At 45.2% G+C, this 15564-nt stretch overlaps 1 long non-coding RNA gene across 2 annotated transcripts in view; it reads right to left on the minus strand.

The window, feature by feature from the left end:
• The window catches only part of LOC134355781 (uncharacterized), a 106012-nt gene that overhangs the window by 47798 nt on the left and 42650 nt on the right, over positions 1-15564 (minus strand). The gene's annotated exons all lie outside the window — the stretch shown is intronic.

The raw sequence follows: 15564 nt of genomic DNA on the forward strand, positions 1-15564 counted from the left end.
AGGCAGAGTGTTGGATAAATGGGTGTTTCTCCGGTTGGCAGTCTGTGGTGAGTGGGGTGCCACAGGGGTCGGTGCTGGGCCCGCAGCTGTTTACCATTTACATTGATGATTTGGAAGAGGGGACTGAGTGTAGCGTAGCAAAATTTGCTGATGACACTAAACTGAGTGGAAAAGCAAATTGTACAGAGGATGTGGAGAGTCTGCAGAGGGATGTAGATAGGTAAAGTGAGTGGGTCAAGGTCTGGCAGATGAAGTACAACGTTGGTAAATGCAAGATCATCCACTTTGGAAGGAATAATAGAAAAGCAGATTATTATTTAAATGGTGAAAGATTGCAGCATGCTGTTGTGCAGAGGGACTTGGGAGTACTTGTTCATGAATCGCAAAAAGTTGGCTTGCAGGTACAACAGTTTATTAAGAAGGCAAACGGAATATTGGCCTACATTGCTAGAGGGATTGAATTCAAGAGCAGGGAGGTCATGTTGCAACTATATAGGGTACTGGTGAGGCCGCACCTGGAGTACTGTGTGCATCTCTGGTCTCCATACTTGAGGAAGGATATACTGGCTTTGGGGGCAGTGCAGAGGAGGTTCACCTGGTTGATTCCAGAGTGAAAGGGTTAAACTATGAGGAGAGATTGAGTCGCCTGGGACTTACTTTCTCGAATTCAGTAGGAGGGGATCTTATAGAAACATACAAAATTTTGAAAGAGATAGATAAGTTAGAAGTAGGAAAGTTACTTCCATTGGTAGATGAGACTAGAACTAGGGGACATTGCCTCAAGATTCAGGGGAGAAGATTTAGGACGGAGATGAGGAGAAACTGTTTTTCCCAGAGAGTGGTGAATCTGTGGAATTCTCTGCCCAGGGAAGCAGTTGAGGCTTCTTCACTAAATATATTTAAGCTACAGTTAGATAGATTTTTACATAGTAGGGGAATTAAGGGTTATGGAGAAAAGGCAGGTAGATGGAGCTGAGTTTACGGACGGATCGGCTATAATCTGATTGAATGGTGGAGCAGGCTCGGTGGGCCAAATGGCCTACTCTTGCTCCTATTTCTTATGTTTTTTATGTAAGACGGGTGACCACAGCCATTATCAATACTCTCCAGAGATTGTCTGCCTGGCATCAGTGGTCACATAACCGGGACTTGTGAAATGCACTGGCTGCTCGTACGACCATCCACCACCGGCTCCCATGGCTTCACGTGACCCTGATCAGGGGGTGAAGCAGGTGCTACACCTTGCCCAAGGGTGACCTGCAGGCTAGCGGAGGGGAAGGGTGCCTTACATCTCCTCTGCTGGAGACGTATCTCCACTCTGCCACCTGAAATATAAATATAAAATAACTATAAGTATACTGTAAATATTTTGTATGTGCTGCCCTTTTTTAGTTGCCTTCTCTGCGTCATCTGCTCTTAACTCATTCTTAATGTACAAGACTGAGGTGAATAAATATTCCACCATTGTCTATATCATAACCAAAACTATTCCCTATCAGATACCCTCAGGGTTTTCAGCGGGGATTACAGAATCAAGTTTAATATCACTGACATACCTGTACGTCGTGAAATTTTTTGTTTTGTGGCAGCAGTACATTGCAATACATAATAATGACATCTATAAATGATAAGTATATACAGTATACAAAAAAATTAAATTAAAAAGGTAGCGCAGAAAGAGAGGGAAAAATAGTGAGGTGGTGTTCGTGAGTTCATTATCCATTCAGAAATCTGATGGCAGAGGCGGAGAAGCTGTTCCTGAAATGTTCTGTGTGTGCTTTCAGGCTCCTGTACCTCCTCCTTAATGGTAGCAATGAGAAGAGAGCAAGTCCCAGGCGATGGAGGCCCTTAATGATGGATGCCTCCTTTTTGAGGCCTCGCCTTTTGAAGATATCCTCGATGCTGGGGAGGTGAGTGCCAGGGCTGGCCGAGTTTACAACTTCCTGTGGGTTTGTCCGATCCTGGGCAATGGTCCCTGCATACTAAACGGTGCATCTGTGGAAATTCGCGAAGTGTCTTTAGTAATATATCAATTCTCTTTAAACTCCTAATGAAATATAGGCACTGTCACACCTTCTTTGTAATTGCATAAATATGTTGGGCCCAGGATAGATCCTCAGAGATGCTGACACGCTGGAACTTGAATCTGCTCACCCTTTCCATTACTGATCCCTCGATGAGGACTGGTATGCGCTCCCTCGACTTCTCCTTCCTGTCGTCCACAGTCAATTCCTTGGTCTTACTGACATTGAGTGCAAGGTTGCAGTCAATGCCGGTAAGAGCAATCAGGGGCAGGAACCCTCGCTGGATATCCTGTTGGCTGGGAGCGCCAGTTCCTAGCCTTGGATCTGAGATCAGTTCAAACTACTGTAGGTCAGAGACACAGTTCAGAGCCTGTATGGAAACATTTTTCTCAGAGCAGTTTTCTACCACAGCATAATGATGAGTTGAAACGTTTGCAACTGAAAGCAGATCGCCTCACAAGGTTTCTTTTATTAAACCTATTCCCCACCCCCAGCTGAACAGCTCCATGTGTTTGTGATCCATGGAATTATGGAGAGGCCTGTACCACATTTATTCATTGAACGCTTTGTGTTTTAGCATCATTACAGCCGTGGTTGCAGACAGGCGAACATAAAATGTAGGAGGGCTCCGATACTGTTTCATTTAATAAGATCACAAGCACAAGAGAGAGAGTCTTCAGGTGCTGGAGATCCAGAGCAACACAGACACACAAAATGCTGGAGGAGCTCATCAGCTCGGGCAGCGTCTATGGAGAGGAGCAAACAGCCGATGTTTCGGGCCGAGACCCTTTGTCAGAACGGTCCTGTTTGCGTTGAGTCAAGTCAGTGAGGATCTGCCCACAAGTGGCGCCGTGCTTCCAGTGGCATCATAGTGTGCCCACAAGTCGCTATCACTAACCTGTATGCGTCTTTGGAATGTGGAGGAAACCAGAGCACCCAGAGGAAAACCACGCAGTCACGGGGAGATCGTACAAACTCCCTACTAACAGCGATGGGAATCAACCCCAATCGGTGGTTACTGCTGTTGTAATAGCATTCGTTTATTCGTTACCTGCTGTTGTTGTATAACATATCTGGTCACGGTTTTTGAATATGATTGTTCCTGGCAAATTTTTCAATAGAAGCTTGCCATTGCCTTCTTCTGGGCAGTGTCTTTACAAGGTGGGCGACCCCACCCATTTATCAATGCCTTTCAGAGATTGTCTGCCTGGCGTCAGTGGTCGCATAGCCAGGACTTGTGATGTGCACCAGCTGCTCATACGACCATCCACCACCTGCTCCCATGGATTCATGTGACCCTATCGGGGGGATAAGCAGGTGCTACACATTGCCCAAGGGTCTGGTCCGTTGACTCCTCATTCCGGTTATTTCCTTTTCCCCGTGGTCCATCGGGTGCTTTGATTAAGGCACCTGTTTCCCATCCGAGCCGGCAGCATAAAAGCTCCGGATTACAGCTACTCGGTGCTGGACCATCACCTGAGCAAGTGCAGTTGTGCCCGATTCGGGTCCCGTTCATTGTGGACTCCAAGTGGCTCTGGTGCCCGGGGTTGCTTTGCGGATTCGGTCACTTTCGTGTCCATCTGAGTTGCCGGCCATTTGCCGCCACTCCGAGCCAAAGGTACGAATTCTGCCGTTTCCATGGCCAGCTGAGATTTGCTGGCGGGTGGCTGCTTCTCCGAGCCAAGATTCGAATGGACTGTTGTTGTTTTGTCGTCATGTATCCAGCTGAGTAGGCAGGCCGTTTGCCGCTACTCGAATGGACTGTCGTTGTTTTGTTGTTCCGAGTCCAAGCCCAAGTCCAAGTCCAAGTCCAAGTCCAGGCTTTGTGTCCGAGTCCCGAGTCCAAGTCCCAAGGCTCCGAGTCCGAATCAAATCCCAAATTCAAAGTTCCGAGTTCGAGCCCGAGTCAAGTTCCAAGTTCTGAGACTGAGTCAAGTCCTGGTTCCGAGTTTATAGTCAAGTCCAAGTCTGTCTCCGTGCTTGTGTCCTGCACTTGGGTCTGCCTCCAGTCGCTCCAGTCGCTCCGTGTAACGATCTGCAGGCTAGCGGAGGGAAGGAGTAACTTTTACCTCCTTTGGTAGAGACGTAACTTCACCCTGCCACCCATGTAATAACTTTACCCTATTGAAATACAGAGAAATATTAAATTGCTTCATCACAGGATTGTCTTTCTACAGTGACAATACTGTGATATTAATCTTTGGATCGTCATGGCAATAATCATTTCATTACCTAATTCCAATCAGTAAAGGAGCCAGTGATAGCATTAGTAAATGCCAAGAGATAACATGTTCTTGGCTGGCGCCTGTTACCTGCTCTTGCACTCATGTATGTGGGGACTTAGTTAGCTGAATGTTTGAAGTTGAACTTGCACTTAGCTCATTAGCCTGTCACTCCACCAGCAGTCCCGTCAGTCACTCACCAGATGATGCTGGATGAGGGAGTCATTGGTAATAGAGACAAAGAAACGGGCCCTTCAGCCCAACTGGTCCCTGCTAACCGCGGTGCTCATCCAGGCAAATCCGATTGTCCCTCATTTGTCCCATAACCTTCTAAACCCTTCCTATCCAACTACCTGTCCAACTGTCTTTTCAAAGCTGATATTGTATTTGCCTTAACCACTTCTTCTGGCTACTTATTATATATAAAGATTAAAGATTAACACTATATTTCATTGTTTGTTTCGATGTGACAAACAAAAGTAATCTTTAAAAATCTTTCACGAATGATAGTCAAAGATCGACAGCCAGAACTTGGTGCAATCTCCTTGTCTAGTGTCGATTGTCAGAAGAGGATTGTTAATGAGCCATCTTTTTCCATTTTTCCTCTCTTCTCCGCATTGGTTTTCAGTGGAGAATGAGCTACAATGCTCTTGTCAGTACAAACAGCAGGCCCTACCCTACCTCTCAGCTTTGTCCAGGTCAACTTGTCCAGTAAGCATCTGCCTCCATTTGTTCTTGACTGAAACAGGATGGGTGATGCCATAGATTAGGGTGTTGTAGGGAGAGCTGAGTGAATGAGGAGGGTTGGAGGGAAGAGGAAGAGTGAGTGAGAGAGAGAAGAGAAAGAGAAAAGAACGAGAGAAGAGAGAGTGAGAGAGAGACAGAGAGACAGAGAGAGACAGAGAAAGAGAGAGAGAGAGGGAGAGAGAGGGAGACAGAAAGAGAGGGAGAGAGGGAGAGAGATTTCCCCCACAAATCGCCACCAGCTTCTCCTTTAAGGTTGATCTCCTTCAGCAAGTCCTCCAACTCTCCTTGCCCCTTGTTCCATTAAACAGGAGACACTCAGGGAACAAAAGTGAAAAGGAAAGTTCTCAGCATGGCTGGGAACTGCCTGACGTCAGGAGGAAAAGTAGCTCCCGCTGGAGAAGGTGCCGCTTTCTGAATTAGCCGCCTTTGAAGGAGAGATGGGGGAGCTTTCTGCATCTGAACTGCCCTGTCACAGGCAAGCTGGGGCTGCGTCTGGCACCATGGAGCGGGCAAGGGAATTAAAGAGTGCTTCTGCACTCTATGCCCAGGGAGTCCACATCAGTGGGGATTTGGGAGTTATGTAAATACTTACAGCATGACCGGCCATCAAGGAGGCAATAAAATAAGACCACAGCCTTCCCTTCACACACTGCTGACATAGTTAGTAAACAGTTCTCTCCCGAGTCTTGCCTCACACTCAGTAAAGAACTCAGTGTGAGCAAAAACTTCAAAGTTATGTTCGGTATTAAAGACATCTTGATATATAGGACATGGCAGTCATCCATGGTAGCCTATAAAGGAAGCTATACACAGGCTGGTTCAGGTAATATATAACCTTCAGCGGACTGGAGGCAATCTCCTTCCGTGGTACAGATTGCCACTAGCCCCTGCCAAATTTACTCGCCATTCTGAACGCTGAATATTCTCCATGGTCGCTTTAGAAGAGACCTCCTGCACCCGATTAAGTAGCCTCTGAGGGAATGTATGTTTGTGGTCTTCTGCTGCTGTAGCCCATCCAGTTCAAGCTTCGACATGTTGTACATTCAGAGGTGCTTTTCTGCACTCCGCTGTTGTAACGTGTGGTTATTTCAGTTACTGTCAACTTCCTGTCAGCTTGAACCAGTCTGACCATTCTCCTCTGACCTCTCTCATTCACAATATATCGTCACCCACAGAACTGCTGCTCGCCGGATTCTTTTCTTTGTTCTTCGTACCATTCTCTGTAAATACGAGAGACACTCGTGTGTGAAAATCCAAGGAGATCAGCAGTTTCTGAAATACTCAAACCACCCTATCTGGCACCAATAGGTCAAAGTCACTTAGAACACAATTCTTTCCCATTCTGATGTTTGGCCTGAACAGCAAATGAACCTCTTGACCATGTCTGCATGCTTTTATGCATTGAATTGCTGAAAATATGATCGGCTGATGAGATTATTGCATTAATGAGCTGGTGTGCATGTGCATCTTATAAAGTGGCCTCTGAGTGTACAACTCTGGCAGACTGTAGTCAATCACGTTCTGAAGTAGAGACTGCAACCAACCCCAATCTAATTTACCTCACCATTCCCCTTAACACTAAAGATGTGTTAATTGCAAAGGCAGACAGGAGGGAAGGTCCCTGCCTCAGTCTTTCTGTAGCATTCAAACCTTGTCATTCTTACAACTTGCGTATGGCTGGTCTGGAAGGGAGTATTCCAGAGACCCTGGCACCCAGAACAGAAAGGCCTCTGGCCTGCCATGGAAAGAAGGAGTATGTGTCTGCCTCATGTTGCATGGGGAGAGAGGGGAGAAACAGAACAAGGAAACCATCAGCACTTCCACAAGCTGTAGAGGGTGAGGTTCTTGCTAAGATGTAGCAATAACCTCACACTCAACATCAGTAAGAGCAAGATATCAACTGTGAACTTCAGGAAAGTTTAGTCAAGGGAGCACACACCAATCTTCATTGAGGGATCAGGAGTGGAAAGGATGAGCAGTTTCAAGTTCTTGGGTGTCAACATCTCTGAGGATCTATCCTGGGCCCAACATATTGATAGAGTTACAATGAAGGTATAACAGTGGCTATATTTCATTAGGAGTTTGAGGAGATCTGGTATGTCACCAAAGTTACTCACAAACAAGAGAAAACCTGCAGATGCTGGAAATCCAAGCAACAGGCAGAAAATGTTGGAGGAACTCAGCAGGCCAAGAAGCATCTATGGAAAAGAGTAAACAGTCGACATTTCGGGCCGAGATCCTTCAGCAGGACTGTACCCCTCATCTTTTTTCTCTCCAGTCCTGCTGAAGGGTCTCGGCCCGAAACATCATCTGTCCTCTTTTCCATAGATGCAGCCCGGCCTGCTGAGTTCCTCCAGCATTCTGTGTGCGTTGCGCAAATTTCTACCGATGTCTCCATGGAGAAGCTGCCCCTTAAGTCACTTTTAAATCTTTCCCCTATCACCTTGAATCTTTGCCCCAAACAGTTCTTTTCTTCCCTACCACACTCCGGGACATCTGTTTACGGACAGATCAGCCATGATCTTATTGAATGGCGGGGCAGGCTCGATGGACCGGATGGCCGACTCCTGCTCCTATTTCTTATGTTCTTATGTTCTTACATGTTCAGGGAGTGATGCCTCAAAAAGGTGATGTCCATCATTAAGGACCCCCATCACCCAGGACTTGTCCTCTTCTCATGGCTACCATCAAGAAGGAGGTACAGGAGTCTGAAGGCACACACTCAGTGATTCAGGAACAGATTCTTCCCCTCTGCCATCTGATTTCTGATTGGACAATGAACTGACAAACACTTCCTCAGTGTACTTTCCCCTCTATTTTTGAACTGCTTATTTAATTTAGTTTTTATTTTTACTTATTGTAATTTATAGCTTTTATTATTGTGTATTAAGATGTACTCCTGCTGCAAAACAACAAATTTCACGACATATGCCAGTGACATTAAACCTGATTCTGATTCTGACGTGGAGACGCTGAAATCTGTTACATGACTCAGACTAGTCAACCTCTCTGAAAGATTCAGCAGCTTGTCTGTCATTCTCAAATCCACTGTATGTGAAATCTGCATTAAAAGAGCACGTAAATCTTAGCTGATCCGTTCCAGAGAAGGATTAGTATCTATTCCATGACTTTACACAGACTCTATTCATTACAGGAAAATACGCCTGTGGTGAGGTCATTCCTTGCAGGGAATGGGAGGTGCTGTGGGGGATGGGCCAGGTGCAGTTTGGAAAGAAATTGCTTTTTTTTCCCCTCAATCGACATATTTTATCTTCTGTTTTACTTTATTCAGATATATAGCAGAGTAACAGATCCTTTTGGCCTGAGCCCAGACCACCCAATTACACCCGTGTGAAAGCTGCACCTACTAACCAGAAGGTCTTTGGAATGTGGGAGGAAACCAGAGCACCCGGAGGAAACCCACGCAGTCACAGGGAGAACACTTATTCCTTTGAAGAAACATATTTGTTGCTCCTGTCTTTAGCTCTCCCTCAGCAGCATCATTTTTCAGTAAATCACATAAATGGTCCCGCTATGGTTTCAGAATCTCCGGACTGCTCCATATTTTATTTGTTTCTTGTTCACTCGTGGACAGCTTGGGAAGGTTACTATGCATTGCGGGCTTCTGACTGGCCATGTTAGAAACATTAAAGATTGGAGCAGGAATAGGCTATTCAGCCCCACACTTGGAGTACTCTGTCCAGTTCTGGTCGCCTCACTATAGGAAGGATGTGGAAGCATTGGAAAGGGTACAGAGGAGATTTACCAGGATACTGCCTGGTTTAGAGAGTATGCATTATGATCAGAGATTAAGGAAGCTAGGGCTTTACTCTTTGGAGAGAAGGAGGATGAGAGGAGACATAATAGAGGTGTACAAGATAATAAGAGGAATAGATAGAGTGGATAGCCAGCGCCCCTTCCCCAGGGCACCACTGCTCAATACAAAAGGACATGGCTTTAAGGTAAGGGGTGGGAAGTTCAAGGGGGATATTAGAGGAAGGTTTTTTACTCAGAGAGTGGTTGGTGTGTGGAATGCACTGCCTGAGTCAGTGGTGGAGGCAGATACACTAGTGAAGTTTAAGAGACTACTAGACAGGTATATGGAGGAATCTAAGGTGGGGTCTTATATGGGAGGCAGGGTTTGAGGGTCGGCACAACATTGTGGGCCGAAGGGCCTGTACTGTGCTGTACTGTTCTATGTTTAAGCCTTCCCCACCATTGAGCACATCTACAAAGAGCGCTGCCCCGAGAAAGCAGCACCCATCATCCAGGACCCCACCGCCCAGGCCACACTCTCTTCTCACTGCTGCCTTCAGGAGGGAGGGACAGGAGGCTCAGGCGCCACACCATCAGGTTCGAGAACAGTTATTACCACTCAACCATCAGGCTCGATCCGGCAGCAGCTGGCCATTGGACTGGGGGTCCCTGCAAATGATTCAGAGGATCATAGGGGTCTCCCTACCATCCATCAGGGACATTTATCAGGAGCGCTGAGTACGCAGGGCCCCTGTTATTATCAAGGATCCCACCCATCCATCCAGCATCCTCTTTGCCATTCTACTATCAGGCAGGAGACTCCTGATGCATAAAGACAAGAAATGTCAGGGTGAGAAACGGGCCATTGGGCTTCTGATATCCCTGTTGCATTCGAAGTGCCACTGGTTAACCTGTTCTGTGCCTGACAATACTTAAATTATGCACTTCTCTTTGTTTATTTATGTGTAATTCATCTGTAGATTTATGTAAATTATTTTGTGTTATGTGTACACCCTGGTTCGGAGAAACGTCTTGTTTGATGGTATTAATGTATGTAGTTAAATAACAATAAACTTGAATAAACGGGTGTGGAAACTTCACTCACAACAGCGCTGAACTAGTCACTGAACACACCTGTGGGCTCACTTTCTCATGTTCTTGGTATCACTTATTTACATATGTAAGGGGGTTTCGTCTCTTATGTTACTGCATAGGCTCATTAAAATGGCTTCTTTGTTATGTTAAATGCTGAGAAAGTTTTTGCGTTAGTAACTTGTTTTTGTTTAGAGTGTGATAAGAATATATTACGAACCAATTGGGATAGTTGTTATGTTTTTGGTGTATTTGAAGATACTGTATGCGCGGGGTTTTGGGGCAGAAGGTGGGAGAGGGAGACAGAGGATGGACCAGGTGCTGTGATGTTTGCTACGGGGTCGTACGCCGAGGAGGGCGTTCGGCAAGGGGAGGAGACGGAGACAGACTCGTGTGGAGCGTCTGGTCGACCACCATTGTTGGTCCCAGGCAGCCGGTCAAGGTGGTCCGAGGGGTCACAGGGTGACCTGTGGGTCCTGAGCTCCAACTTTTTGTGCACGAACAGATTGAACTTTGATAAGTGTGGCGCCTTTTATTTTCCTCTTATATTTTATTCTCTATTAATTATATAGTTCCAGTAATATCTATAAACTGTAAATCATTTAATCATATCTGGTGTGTTGTCTGTTATTTGGCGGGGTGGGGTACATTACACAGCATCCACACAAACTAGTTACCCAGTTTGGCGGGGCTGAGGGCTGTTTCCCTGGACGACAGCGAGCCGAGAGACCCTGAGGGTGGCCAGGGGGGCTACACATATTTATTATCATTATTATTATTATTTGTTTTTATTGTATTTGCACAGGTTGTCTTTTACACATTGGTTGGTTGTGTGTAGATTTTCATTGATTCTATTGTATTTCTACTGTGAATGCATGCAAGAAAATTAATCTCAGGGTTATATATGGTGACATATATCTACTTTGGGAATGGATTTACTTTGATAATAACTTTACTTTGAACTTTGAAGCCTACTCCACCATTCAATACAACACTAATCCAAGATGAGTACATGAACTGGGTCTAACACTGTCAGGGTGATGTGACACAGAGGGTAGTGGCAGATGGAGTTCTGACTGAAAATCTGCAGCCAGTTGTGTACAGCACGGACTGGTGCTGTGTCATCTGTCCTTTGTAAAGATAAAGATGAAAGATCCCTGCAGTTGCTGGAATTCTTTAGCAACACACCCAAAATGTTGGAGGAACTCAGCAAGTCAAGCAGTATCTATGGAAGGGAATAAACAGTTGAAGTTTCAGGCCAAGACCCTTCATCAGGCCCAGAAACAAAAGGGGAAGAAGCCCGAAGCTGAGGGGAGGGGAAAGCATTAAAGCTGGCAGGTGATAGGTTAAACCACCTTCCCCCTCACATGGTTCACCATGTGCTCACCCAGACTCACTCCTCTCCTATCAGAATCCCTCTTCTTCAACCCTTTATGTCTCCCACCTATCACTTCCTAGCTTCTAACTTCATCCCCCTCCCCTCCTACTCAGCCACCTTCCTTCTCACCTATCACTTGCCAGCTTGTACTCCTTCTCCTCACCCTTATCCTGACTTCTATCCCCTTCCTTTGTTGACCTGATGAAGGGTCTCGGCTCAAAATATCGATGGTTTATTCCTCTCCATAGATGCTGCCTCACTGTTACGTTCTTCCAGCATTTTGTTTATGTTGATTCCAGGATTCAACGGCATATCGTATGAAGAGCGTTTGATGGCTCTAGGCCTGTTTTCACTGGAATTCAGAAGAATGAGGGGTAACCTAATTGAAATCTATCGAATGTGGGAAGGGCTTGATAGAGTGGATGTGGAGAGGATGCTTCCTATGGTGGGAGACTCTAGGACCAGAGGACACAGCCTCAGAATAGAGGGACATCCATTTAGAATGGAGATGAGGAGGAATTTCTTTAACCAAAAAATGGTGCATCTGTGGAGTTCATTGCCACAGGCGGCCGTGGAGCCAAGTCTTTACATATATTTAAGACAGAGTTTGATAGATTCTTGACTGGTTAGGGCATTAAGGGATACAGGGAGAAGGCAAGAGATTGGGGCTGAGAGGAAAAATGGATCAGCCATGATGAAATTGCAGAGCAGACTCGATGGGCCAAATGGCCTAATTCTGCTCCTATATCTTATGGTCTAATGTGCTGCTAAAGATTAAAGGTTAGCTTTATGTTGCCACATGCAGTGAAATGCACCATTTTTATCGACGACCATGATGAGGAAGTCTGTACTTCTGTGAGTATGGTTAATAAATTATCCACAGACAACACGCAGCTATGAGTTGTAACTCTGCGGATTCGACAGGAAAATTGTTAGCATCAGAGGAAATGAAGAAGGTTGTTTAAAGATAAAAAGGAAAGTACTGTAGATCAGTTGGTTGGAAAGTTGGGCAGTGCAATGGTAAGTGGAGTAAATTTGCAGGGACCATAGGAGTGTTGATATATCGAGAAACCCCGGATACAAGTCCATAGCTCCCTGCCAGTTGGGTAGTGAGAATGCCATTTGGTACGCTTGCTTTTAGAATCAGAATCAGGTTAATTATCACTAGCGTACAGTACTCCGACAAAGTCTTCTGCATATATTTATAGCTAGGGTGTCTAAGACTTTTGCTCACTCGTCATTGTTATGTGCCATGTTGTATGACATGTGCGATCATGGTCTTTGAACATGATTGTTCTTGGAAAATTTTTCTACAGAAGTGGTTTTCCATTGCCTTCATCTGGGCAGTGTCTTTACAAGTTTGTTCTTTACAAGATTGTTCAGAAATCTGTTGCTGGAGAGGAAGAGGCTGAATTGTTGATTCCTTCAGGCTCCTGTACCTTCTCCCTGATGGTAGTAATGAGAAGAGGGCATGTCCTGGATGGTGAGGATCGTTCATTGATCGGTGCCTCCTTCTTGAGGCATTGCCTTTTGAAGATGTTCTCAATGCCAGGGAGGCTAGTGTCCAGGATGGATAACTCCAAAGCTCCTTGTAACCACCCAATCAACAAGTAATCCGAAACTAGAGTAATAATAGTGAGGTAGTGTTCGTGGGTTCATGGACTAGTCAGAAATCAGGTGGTGGAGGGGGAAAAAGCCATTCCTAAAATTTTGAGTGTGGGTTTTCAGAATCCTGTACCTTCTCCCTGGTGGTAGTAATGAAAAGAGGACATGTCAAATCTTCATATTAACTGGAGAATTTATATTCACCAGGTTTATAATGAACTCCATCATGGACGGTCCCAAGCCTGGCTGCGAAAGGAGCAGGGCCGGGCAATGGGATAGCGACTCCATCCCATAAAAACCCAGGGATGCAGAAAGGCCAACAGAAGCTCCAACGACCTCACCCCTGAGAGAGGAAGGACCTTCCCTAGAATGGACTACACCTCGTGACAACTGGAAAGACTGGCCCAGGACAGAGAGCTACTGTCACAGAGCATAGAACACAGAACAGTACAACAGGCTCTTCAGCCCACAATGATAAATTAGTAATCAAATGGCCAATTAAGCTAATCTCTTCTGCCTACACAATGTCCATTCATATCTTTCCATTTTCCTCAACTTGGCGTGCCTATCTAAACTTTTCTTAAAATTTCCTAAGGTATCTCTTTCTACCAAAGTTCAAAGTAAATTAATTATCATAGTACACATACGACACCATATACAACCCTGAGATTTATTTTCACCACCCCCCCAGGCGGCACATTCCAGGCACTCACCACTCTCTGTGTAAAAAACTTGCCCCTAAAATTGCCTTTAAAATTACCCCTTCTCACCTTAAATGCATGCCCACTGGTATTAGACATTTCAACCTTGGGAAAAGGTTGCTGTCTGTCTACTCTGCCTGTGCTTTAGGCAGCCTATGCCCCAGCAGGGGTAATGGGATTAATTAAATCAGTAAGTAGGTCTGTAAAGGTAACTGTGAAACTACTGAATTGTTTTAAAATGCCCATCTGGTTTACTAATGCTTTTCAGGGAAAGATATTGGCTGTCCTTACCTACTCTGATGTCTCTGTGACTCCTGACTCAGCAGACTGATGAACTCAACTCAAGAGCCAATTAGGAATGAACAATAATTGTTGGCGTTCCCATCAATATCCGCACGTCATGAAAGAATTTAAAAAGAAATCACCCTTTTACAGATATCACAGATGTTACTGTTTATTTTTTTGACTTTTCATGTGCTTCAGTAGTGTTCTATGTTGTGGATAGCATGGTGGTGAACCTGCTAGAGCAACACTTTACAGCCTCAGCAATTTTAATTTTAATTTTAATTATTTATGGTTGGTCGGATCTCAGACAGTGACGAGGAGGCGTACAGGAGTGAGATAGATATTTGATTGAGTGGTGTCGCAACAACCTCTCAGCCAAAGTCAGCAAGGCTAAGGAATTGACTACGGACTTCAGGGCGGAGATGTTGGGAGAACACTCATTTGAGGGTCAGTAGTAGGAAGGGCGAGCAGCTTCAAATTCCTGGGCGTCAGCATCTCAGTGGATCTACTCTGGGCTAAAAACATTGATGTAATCATGCAGAAGACACACCAGTGACTCTACTTGCGAATATTCAGTATGATAACAAAGACTCTTGCAGATTTCTATGGACGTACAGTACAATGGAGAGCATTACTTACTTATTCAGATACAGCGTGAAACAGTCCTTTCCGGCCCTTTGAGTTGTGGTGCCCAGCAAGCCCCTGATTTAATCCGAGCCTAATCATGGGACAATTTACAATGACCAATTAACTTACCAACATTTTTGGACTGGGGGAGGAAACCCACGCAGTCACGGGGAGAACGTACAAACTCCTTACAGGAAGCGGCGGGAATTGAACCCGGGTTGCCTGTACGGTAAAGCGCCGTGCTAACCATTACACTACCGTGCCATCCACTGGGTTCAATTCCAGCCTCTGCCTGTAAGGAGATTGTATGGTCTACTGGTGACTGCTTAGGATTCTTCCACATCCTCTGGTTTCCTCCCACGTTCCAAAGACATGTGGGTTAGCGTTTGTAAATTGAAGTTATGCTACGTTGACACCGGGAGCATAAGAACACGTGTGGGCTGCACCCATCACATCCTCACTTTGATGTTTCAATGTACATGTGACAAATAAAGCTAATCTTTATCTTTATCCTTTATCTTGATTTTGTTTAAACTCTTCTAGTGTTGACAAGGTTGCTGCCCAGAATGTTAGCTCTGTTTCACTCTCCTCTGCCTTCCCCGCACAGTACCCCAAACCTCCCCCTAATTATTTTAACTAATTATTACTTCCCTCCGACTCAAAGCTTTGCAGTTCCTCCATTCCGTCAATCTTCCTCCCACAAAGTGCAGGCTTTGAAAGCTCAAGTGTGGTGTCACTGGTTATTACCTTCTTAAGTTTCCAGCCCCTGCTTGGATTGTTTGTCGAGCCTGCTGGGGTCTTGCTCTATGACCCTTGGCCCTTCACCTAGATTTCTGAACGTATAAAAGATCCCCAGTCTCTTCACAGATTACCAAAGGTAGACTGGGACTTGCGATCAGTTTTCCTGAGGGCTTAAATTATTTCAACTTAAACTGTATACAGACAATATAAATCTTGTCTTGCAAATATCATTTGACACCAGTAAATACTGGCTTGCAAAACAATTTCCTCAAAGCATTGAAACTCAGTGCTACAAGTATTTATATGAAGTATTTGGTGAATGATTAAATGTATTGAAGCAAGGTCTTGTTATTAAACTAACTTCTTTAGAATATGCTTCATGCCGT

Source organism: Mobula hypostoma, chromosome 13 (genome assembly GCF_963921235.1).
Source record: "Mobula hypostoma chromosome 13, sMobHyp1.1, whole genome shotgun sequence".
Lineage (NCBI taxonomy): Eukaryota > Metazoa > Chordata > Chondrichthyes > Myliobatiformes > Myliobatidae > Mobula > Mobula hypostoma.